The 9,934-nt window shown below is 39.1% G+C and overlaps 1 pseudogene; it reads right to left on the bottom strand.

Moving 5' to 3' along the window:
* Positions 1 to 574: 574 nt before the first annotated feature.
* On the bottom strand, positions 575 to 766 carry LOC109449018 (thymosin beta-10; annotated as a pseudogene).
* Between the last annotated feature and the right edge of the window lie 9,168 nt (positions 767 to 9,934).

The following is a 9,934-nucleotide window of genomic DNA, read 5'->3' as shown; positions in this document are numbered from 1 at the left end:
AGCCTGAACTCAAGCACAATAGGGTAGGGGATGAGGCACTTGCAAGTAGTAAAAAGAGGTCAACCTTCTGGGCCTTGGAAGCTAGTGGGATACAGAGGAGAGTCAAGGGTTTAGAGCCTGGAAAATAGGGTACTGTCGCTTGAAATAGAGGACATGGGACACAAGACAAGTTTGGAAAGTGAGAAGCCAAGTTCATTTGGGGAAATATTAAATTTGAGGTTCTGGGAAGATTTCTAGAGGGCAGACAGCTTGGTGGGAATGTCTTGTAGGTAGTCGGGGAAAAAAAACCAATCTCACTGGATACACATAAGAGATGACTACATTATACAGTTAATTGTATACAGGAAGGTTTTTTGTTTGTTTGATTATTTTGTTTGTTTGTTTTGCCACGAGGTGTGTTTTATTTTCATTAATCATACAAATCATTTTCTACAATATCCCAGGGCAAACTGGAGAATTTAGCAGTCTGATTGGGGGGGTTCCCCTCAGAAACCCACAGGTGGAGGGCATGGGCATGGAGTGCCCGGGTTCACAGTACAGCTTGTCGCTCATGTCCATCTCGCAGGCAGCTCCTTCTCCATATCACGACTGGAGTCTCTAAGATGACAGGGGTGGGGAGTCCTCCAGGTTCTTAAGAAATTTCACTCCACTTCTCCTGCTCAATGGTCTCTTTGTTCAGCCGGGTGTTCTTCTCCTATGTCCCCATCTTCTACAGTTTGGCCTTATTGAAACTGATGATTTCCCCCATGTTGGGCTTGTCTGCCATTTTCTTCAAACAGTCCCCCGTCTTCGCTCCTAGCCGAGATTCCTGGTTACTGCTCACGTCGCTGCAGCAAGAGACCAGGAAGGTGTTTTTGAATAAAGTGCAAAAGCTCATTACATGCTAGACTTCATTTAAGTGTTTGCCTTCCTGATTTATCTTCCTGACCCCCAAACATGTCAGGTGCACAGGATTTGGTCCTGGGCCCCCTGTTCCTCTTGCTCCTTATTCTTCTACTCAGACATCTTATTTACTACCAACTTCAAAAATCCATAGTCCATGATTTTATCTCCAGCCCCACAGCTCCAACTGCCAACAGAGATGGCCGCCTGACTTAGGCATTCCAACCCAGTCAACACAAAGATGAACTCATCTTCTCCTCTCCTCTTTAACTGGTGCTTCCTCCAGATGTCCCTATTTCTTTGAACTAGAACTTCAAGCTGTGGTGTTTGAGACTATTCCTAATTCGTGACATAATCATCCCACAATAGCAGTTTCCAGCATGTTGTTCCCCTACTCCAAAGCCTCTGGGAGCTCTGAATGTGCACAGAATAAAAGCCAAGTTTCTCAATCCAGGTTTCAAGGCCATCCATGGGTCCACCCCAAATTGCCTTTCCAATCGCAGTTGTCACTGTCTCTCTGATCAAGCCTGTTACAAGAAGACCATCGCTCTCAAGCATGCCGACCTTGATTCCTTCCTGCCTTTTCAAGCATAGTGGCAGCGACCTTCTTTCTGCCAGCGACCATCCCTCCCCAGCCCTTCGAGTCTTGACAAAAGTCCCATCTCCTCATGAACCCCTTCCTTGTCCATTCCAGGCCAGAGGTGGTGCTTCCTCTACACTCACTAAACAAACCAGGTAGTGCTTACATATTTATTTCCTCATGTGTGATATGGGGTCATAAGAGTATCTATATTATACGATTCTTTTAAAAATTAAATACGCCCAATAAATAATTATTATCAATATTATTATATGCTATTCACTGGGCTAGGCATTGAAGCATATAAGTAGGGATAAGATACTCATATAGTCCCTGACCTCAAGATGCTCAAAATAGGAAAAAAATGGATTGGGGAGGGGGACGCAAGTAATAGGATAGTTTTTCACTATTTTGTCTAGTTATCCTTTCTAGGGTGTTTAAGTTATGATTCTTCTACATGTTTGTAAGCCTTGGGCAAAGTAAGTTTAATATTTTCTTAAATAACTCTTTGGAAAGCATAATTCACTTTTATTTTTTGTGCTTTTTACTTCTCCCAGGAAACGGTGTACTAAATAATCATATTTTCAAAGGATAAACATTTTAATTCCAAGGGTCAGAGAGTTTTACTCATCTGACTACACTTCAAAATAATGTAATTATTAATAGCCCAATATTTAACATCTACTACTGATAGGTCCTCATTCTTACATACCTGTACATCACACACACACACACACACACACACACACACACACACACACTTATCCCCAACTGTCCAGTGCATATATACTCAGACTTGAAAACAGCACTGAATCAAGAGCCAAAGAAAAAGAAATTTCAACCTCAGCTCACCTCTAGAATGGGCATAAGTATATGAATTATCCTTGTCAAGCTTCAGTCTCCTCTTCTATAAAATGTGTACACTAGATTGTGGCTACCAGTCCTGGTTGATCATAAGACTCCCATTTAGAGAGATATGTTATAATTTGTATTCCTGGATTCTAATCTGGACCTGCTGAATCACAACTTCCAGGAGAGGAGCCTAGAAATCAGTACCTTTCAAAAAGCACTCTGCATGATTATGGTAATCAGCCAAGCTTGGGAATCTCTTTTTCAGTTCTGATTCTCCTCACATTAGACATACTCCTCTCCAAGGAGCCTCTGACGGCTTGGAGTCTGGGAGGTGAGGCAGAAAGAGCATTACTTCTAAGACAGAGGCTATAATGGATGGAGTCTCCTCCCTCCCTGCTTTGTGCTCAGAAACATACTTTCTTTTCACTTCCCAACTGTGGTTTCTGATCAACATAAACGGTTCAACCATTTATAATTCTTTCACAAGACAGCTAAGAGCAAAGAAAACACTTTGATTATTTTGATACCTCTTAAGGACTTAAAGCCAACTTTGAACATGTGACACAAAATCTCTCTCATCAGATAATAATGTTGCAGTTGCTGAATTCGATTTGAATCAGATGCATATCTCCAATTGTTTCACTTACTCAACTGTGTTATTTTAAAATCTTATTGAGTCCTCCCTGTTTACATAAAGATACATTTAAGGAATTATCCTCAGCCTTACTGGCTTTGATCGAACCTCTTCTATAAAATGCCACTTTGCTGGGGCTTTCACTCAATCAGCTTAAGACAAAATTTCTTCCCAGTCTCCCAGGGGAGCTAAAGGGCTGTGCTTTGCAAACTCTAGCTTACAAATTTTTCTAGAAGAGCAAAACCACCTACAAGAGCTTCGTGGGCAGAAAACTTTCCAAACGCTGAACTAATTCCCAGGAAACGTGGATACAAGCCGTGTGCTTCTCCCCTGTATCATATGATAGAGTACCTATATACAAACAAACAACATCACCCAAATTCTCTAAGAAATTGCTTTTAAGAGAAATATTGTGCTTCTTTCTCCCAGGTTGTGGTACAAGAAACCTGATCCCAAGGAGCTCCATTGTCTGGTTAAGGGGTCTCAACCTGGGGAATCTGACTGCCTGGGTCCATCTTCTGCTAGCTGCGTGAATTTAGGCAAAGTACTCGTGCTTTTTGTATCTCATTTTCTGCATCTGAAAAAAGTAATAATAGTGCCTGCCCTAGAGGTTGCTGTGAAGTTTAAATTAGATAGTATATAAAAGGCTGAAAATAAATCCTGATGCATGGTAAATATCCTATAAGTGCGAGCTATTATTTTTTGTAGGGCTCTAGCATTTGAGGCAAAATTAGTCAAAAGAATCTCTTGCTGCATCTGTCCCACCACCTCAGCAGTGGTCAGTTATCTTCTTGAATGGTTTGGCTTTGTCTATACAACTGATCTCATCAGTAGATGCTTCCATTTTCTTTCTTGAAGAAAACCGGAAGAGTTCTCCTATTTGGATGGTTGTTACTCTTAATTGAAGGGCACAGCTTTGTTTGTTCTTCTTCCTATAGCCTAAAGGACACCACTAGCCAGGTCCATTTGTCATTGTGAATTCATCTGTAATAACTTTTGCACACCAACAAAGCCAGAATACCTCTGCTTCAGCTTGTCCCTACAGCTGCCATTCTGGAGGTGAGAGATGCAAAATTCAACCTCAGTTGAGCTCAGTGGTTGGCATCCCATTGACACCCAACAAATACTTGAGTAATTAAAATCTGTCCTCCCAACCCTCCCCACTAAGGCACTAAGACAATACAGCATGGTACTCTGAAAAATTATCAATTGATCTAAGATTGTCCTTTAAAAGGTCAAAGGAAATGAACAGGAAGAAAGAGAAGGTTAGGTTTGTGGATGTTTTGCCATGAAAAGCTGGACATTGTTATATGTGTTGGGAGGACAAGAGTATGAAGTGGTAGGCATTTAAATAGAATTCCATCTGTTCTATGCCCAAATTAAAGACTTTATTTGAGGTAGATGAGAAAGCACAGAACCTTAAACCATTTCCAGGAAAATGACAGAACTACCTAAAACCTTAGATGAGTTACTTGACAAGGGAAATTGACAAGTCAAATGGTCAGGTACACTTAAACAGTCAAGGGGTTCCTTGGACCAGAAAGGCTTGAACATCTTCAACCCTCACATGCTCATTTCCTACTGAGTAAGATGGTCCTGCATTCAACATGGGTGAAGGAAAACCAATCACGCAGAAAGTCAGTTTGCTGGCAAAGCTTCCAGAAGGGAAGAAATTTATCACTTAGGTGACAAAACTTAAAATTTCATTGATTTAAAATCTGGGGTGTTAAGAGTAGGACGAATTTTACTAAAACATGATTAGGGGCAGGAAAGGGAGAGGGAATTAAGAAGTTTAAACTTCCAGTTATAAAATAAGTCATGGGGATGTAACAGCATAGTCAATAATATCGTTAACTAGGTACGGTGACAGATGGTGACTAGACTTATTGTGGTGATCACTTTGTAAGGTATATAAATGTTGAATCACCTGAACTAATAATACTGTATGTCAACTGTAATTAAAAACAAATTTAAAAACTAAAAATAAAACATAATTTGGATGGACAATCTTGATTTACTTCAGAGACATGCAAAACTAAGCTAAGATTTTAAGTTACTTTCCCTCAAGCTTTGAAAACAAGAAAATCTCTACTAGTGAAACATAATGTTTGAAGTACATGGCAAAGAGTTGGCTCTTTATGAAGTTTTTATTGCATCCTGTTCACTGGGACCCTAAACACTCAGCCTGTGCCCAAACCTAGTATCATGGTCAGAATTCTGATATTCAGAAAAAATATAATGAAGCTTCAATATTTACTTCATACCTGGAGGAGGGAGAGAATAAATAGTCCTATACAGGAAAAATATGAATTATTCAGAAGAAAATTCTCCATTATAGCTTAATCTTCTCTGTTTCCACATATTTGTAACTGATATAACTTCAGGAAGTGAAGAAGTTACACCCATCCTAGTTTTAACTGAAAAGGCCCATGGCATTCTGGGAGTGGTTTCTTATCAGTGTTACTTTGGGGAACACAATAGTTTCTGGGTAATACCAGTATTCCAAATTGCTAATTCTCTTCCCCAAGAGAGTGGTTTAGTTAATGTAAAAAATCTCAAATATAATGCATTCCCCTATCCTAAGGACATTAAAAATAAAAGATGGCTTTTAAATTTCAAAATATTCCAATAAGAAATTTTTTGTGTTGTTTTTTTTCTTTTGTTTTTCGGTTGTTGTTTTTTATTTTAAATAATAAAGGTGGTACAGGAAGCAAGGAAAATAACATATGAATGAAATTTTATTTATGCAGAATTTGTTTGTTGAATTGTACTTTTTAGTCTGATCAGCTAGACAGAAACACAGCTTACTATGCCGGATACTTTTTTCTATTCTCTTTATATGTATTTTTGTGGCCATCTCTGTCACTAGAGCTGTGCCTCCACAGGAAAACAGGTCTTCGTGGCCTGGCTAAATGAGGCACAGTTGGCATATGGATCAAGAAGGTAACGGTGGAAACATGAGCAGAAGCAGGGTACAATTCTGCACGAAGAAAAATGAGTCACAGATATCTAAAGAATATATTACTTAGAGAAGACAAAAAGTAAACTGATTATAGCTTTGAGGGAAAAAAGAGCAGGAGAGAGAAATGGTTAAAGGAACTGAGACTGGCCCCTCAGGGAGGTTGAGTAATATATGGAGTGTTATTAGATCAAAGTTCTCTATCTCCAAGGAGAAAACAACCAAAAATTGGCTTTAAGTCTGTCCAGAAAGATGTCAGCTTAGCTTTTAGGATAAATTCTTGGTGTATAAGTTGATACATATGATATTAGGTTACAAAAGAGAAGTCTTGTAATCTTCCTCCCAGGAGAGGTAACGCGCATGCTCATGACCATTGAGCGTGGCTGATTCACCCAGAGCCACAGAAATGAACTAGAAGACTTCCCCGGGTCCTTACAGGCTCAAGACTTTCTAATAATTCAACAAATAGGCGTCTGTGGAAGTGACTGCTCTGCCCGGTGTTTAGCAGTTTTGGCAAATTCCAAATACTTTGCCGTCATACAAATGAGGTTAACAGCAAGAACAGAATTTACAAGGACATTTTACAACCAATCAGCACCTCGCAGATGATACCGTACCCGCTCTTTTCTTAATATGGCTGGACACAGTTTAAAATAGATCCAGAGTTCAGTGCAATTAAAAGAATTGGTGAAAAAAGCACATTTGCAGAGCGACCATGTAGATAGTCGTCAGCATTTCGGGATGAGTAAGTAGACCTAGTGTTCACAGAGGAGTTTCACTGGATTCACGGTCAGTCGGCTACATTGAGGAAATGCAGGGTCAACCCTTAATGCTTCTGGTCCTAAGGGAAAGTTACCAGAACATGAAGGAGAAAAAGCAGGAAAAATACCTCCTTTTCTGTCACTGCTATGAACAATGAGAAAAAATAAATCCTATGCTAAGGCCTGCAGAAAAAGTATTCTGCTCACTCTTACTCTCTCAGTTGAGATGCAATTGCTCCAGCCAAACTAGAGAGGCATGCACATAGACTCTTTTCAGTTTTTCAATTTAAAAAAAATATTTTTTAATTTTTTTATTCCCACCCCCAACCCCCTCCCCTCTAGCAACCATCAGCTTGTTCTCCATATGTGTGGGTCTGTTTCTGTTTTGCTTTGTTTATTCATTTTTTTTTTTAGATTCCACATATGTGTGAGATCATACGGTATTTGTCTTTTTCTGTCAGATTTATTTCATTTAGCATAATACCCACTAGGTTTATCCATGTTGTTGCAAGTGGCAAGATTTCATTCTTTTTTATTGGTTAGTGATATTCCATTGTATATATGTACCACATCTTCTTTATCCATTCATCTAGTGATGGACATCTAGGTTACTTCCATATCTTGGATATTACTAGTAACACTGCAATGAATATAGGTGTACATATATCTTTTCAATTAGTGTTTTTGTTTTCTTCAGATAAGTATCGAAAAGTGGAATTGCTGAATTGTATGGCAAATCTATTTTTAATGTTTTGAGGACTCTCCATACTGTTTTCTGTAATGGCTGCAGCAATCTACAATCCCACCAACAGTGTACAAGGGTTCCCTTTTTTCCACATCCTCACCAGCTCTTGTTAGTTATTGATTTATTGATGATGGCCATTCTGAAAAGCTTGAGGTGATATTTCATTGTGATTTTAATTTGCATTTCCCTGATGATTAGTGATGTTGAGCATCATTTCATATGTCTATTGGCCATCTGTATATTCTTTGAAGAAATGTCTATTCAGTTCCTTTGCCCATGTTTAATTGGATTGTTTGTTTTTACAGTGTTAAGTTGTATAATTCTTTATCTATTTTGATATTAACCCTTTATCAGATGTCTCATTTGTGAATATTTTCCCCCATTCAGTAAGTTGTCTTTTCATTTTGTTGATGGTTTCCTTCATTGTGCAAAAACCACAGACTCTTCAAAATGAAAGAAATTTAGAAATTAACCAATTAAAAAATTTACACACACACACACATACACACACTACCACCACCACCACCACCACCACCACCAGCTAGGAAGACCAATAGCCCAAGAAATCTTTTTCTTCTTTCACAAGAAAGTCACATTCCAAGCAAGAAAAGCAGTGGGAGGACAGCCCATCTCAAGAACTGAAGGTAGTTGCCCCAGTTTATGTTGCACTGAAATGAAACCTCCTGCTTCTTCTCCCGGTGGCCATTTCCCAAAGAGACACCATCATCTCTATGTTCAGAAAGAAACCTCAGTAATCCCCCTTAATTGCTGGGCTTCCAAACAGCTTTTGACTCCACCGCAATTATGCCTTAAAAATCCCACACCCAGTTTGTGTTTTAAGCCATGGAATTTTTTAAGACAGTTAAATCAGAAAACTTGGGCCCATGTTACTCTGCCAAATAAATCAGAAAATGAACTCCCTGCTAGAAAGCCCCAAGCTATGCCTAGGTGTGTCACTAGTCTATTCTATGTTAAAAATAAAATCATTTTCTTCTGTTCTTTTACTTCTTTTCTTGGTACTAAATGAAAAAGTCGAGAGCTTTGTCATCCCCAACTTGAATGTAGAGCCCCCTATAAAACAATTCATATCATGTGAAAAAAGTAACCACAATGCAATCCATTGAAATAAAAATGGAAACTTTTTTAACTGTTACTAAGCAAAGACAACAATGGTGTCCCCTTTCAGAGTTGATAAGAGATCATGAGGCTGAAATTCTGCACAGCACTTTGAAAACTAGAAGCCTTCATCTTAGGACCTCATTCTTCTTTTAAAGCAAAAAGGTTTGAAAGCTTACTGGATCCATAAATGACTCCATCGTATGCCGTGTTTTTGATCTATGACACTCTAAAACAATTACTATTATAATCAAATACATGTCGATTATGCATTGACACTTAAGAAAAATAATTCTTGAAGCATACCAATATTAGGACAAAGCAAAATGGCCTTGAAAATGACCCAATCCTGCACAAAAATCATTTTAAAAAACAACAAATAAAAAGAGGGAACAAGTATTTTTGTGTGAAAGCTCACAAAATTGGAAACAAGGCAGGTCAATAAAATATTTTCCAAACCACCTTTCCCTACCCTTAGAAAGCATTTTATGAGATAATGAAAACCTCTAACATTGAGTGATGTGATTAAGTAATAAAAGGTTGAATTTTCCTTCCAATGTAACTCCACAGGGTGCTTCCTAGAGTATGCCAAAGGTCTGTTACGTGTTGGTGCAACACCAGATTACAGGTGTTTGTTAAAGGAGATCCCACTGAGCTTGTTCTCTAAACTGGTGAAACAACAGCTTCATTCTCCCCCTCTAATGGGCTATTTAGCAAGCCCTACCCTTCCCAGTAGAATGCTCTGTGCATAGCTTGCATGGGTGCACTGCCTCAGCCTTGAGTCTACAAGAAAAGCAAACTTGCACACTTGAAATCTCGTGAGTCACCAATGAGTACTATCTGGATAAGAGAGCTTGTATTTAGAACCAACTTTCTCCCCATGTGTTTCACAAGAGACTGTGGAGCTCAGCCACTGCAGATATGCAAGTGCACTAAGAGAAGATGTATGGCCAACCTCTGACCCCAGGAAGGCAACATTTAAAGGACAGCCAATATGATTCTTCCCTCTGGAGGGACGGTACAGGGCACACAGGCTTGACCCAGACTGCTGCTCGGCAAGTTCCTGGTTACAAGCAGGTTAAGGCAGCCAATAAATCAACCCTCAAAGCCGGGCTTCATCACCCTACACCCTGAACTCTCTCAGAGCTTTGCAGCCATCTGAAGTTTCTTTAATGGGATTACCCTGCTGAACACAGAATTCCTGCAGTCTGTCATTGTGAAAGGACTTCTTCCAACAGTGTCTGTGAGAAGGTACTTTCATGGCTCATCCTCACATTTTTCTCCTAATATTCAAACTGTATTCTAAATTCTCCCATAAAACCTTTCCACCAATAGATAGATGTGTATGTGAGTGTGTGTGGTGAGGACATTGATTTCATTTTTCAAAGTGTTTTATTTTGAAATA

Source organism: Rhinolophus sinicus, linkage group LG13, assembly GCF_036562045.2.
Source record: "Rhinolophus sinicus isolate RSC01 linkage group LG13, ASM3656204v1, whole genome shotgun sequence".
NCBI lineage: Eukaryota > Metazoa > Chordata > Mammalia > Chiroptera > Rhinolophidae > Rhinolophus > Rhinolophus sinicus.
The sequence above is the reverse complement of the archived record's forward strand: the minus strand, read 5'-3'. Positions and strand labels throughout refer to the sequence as shown.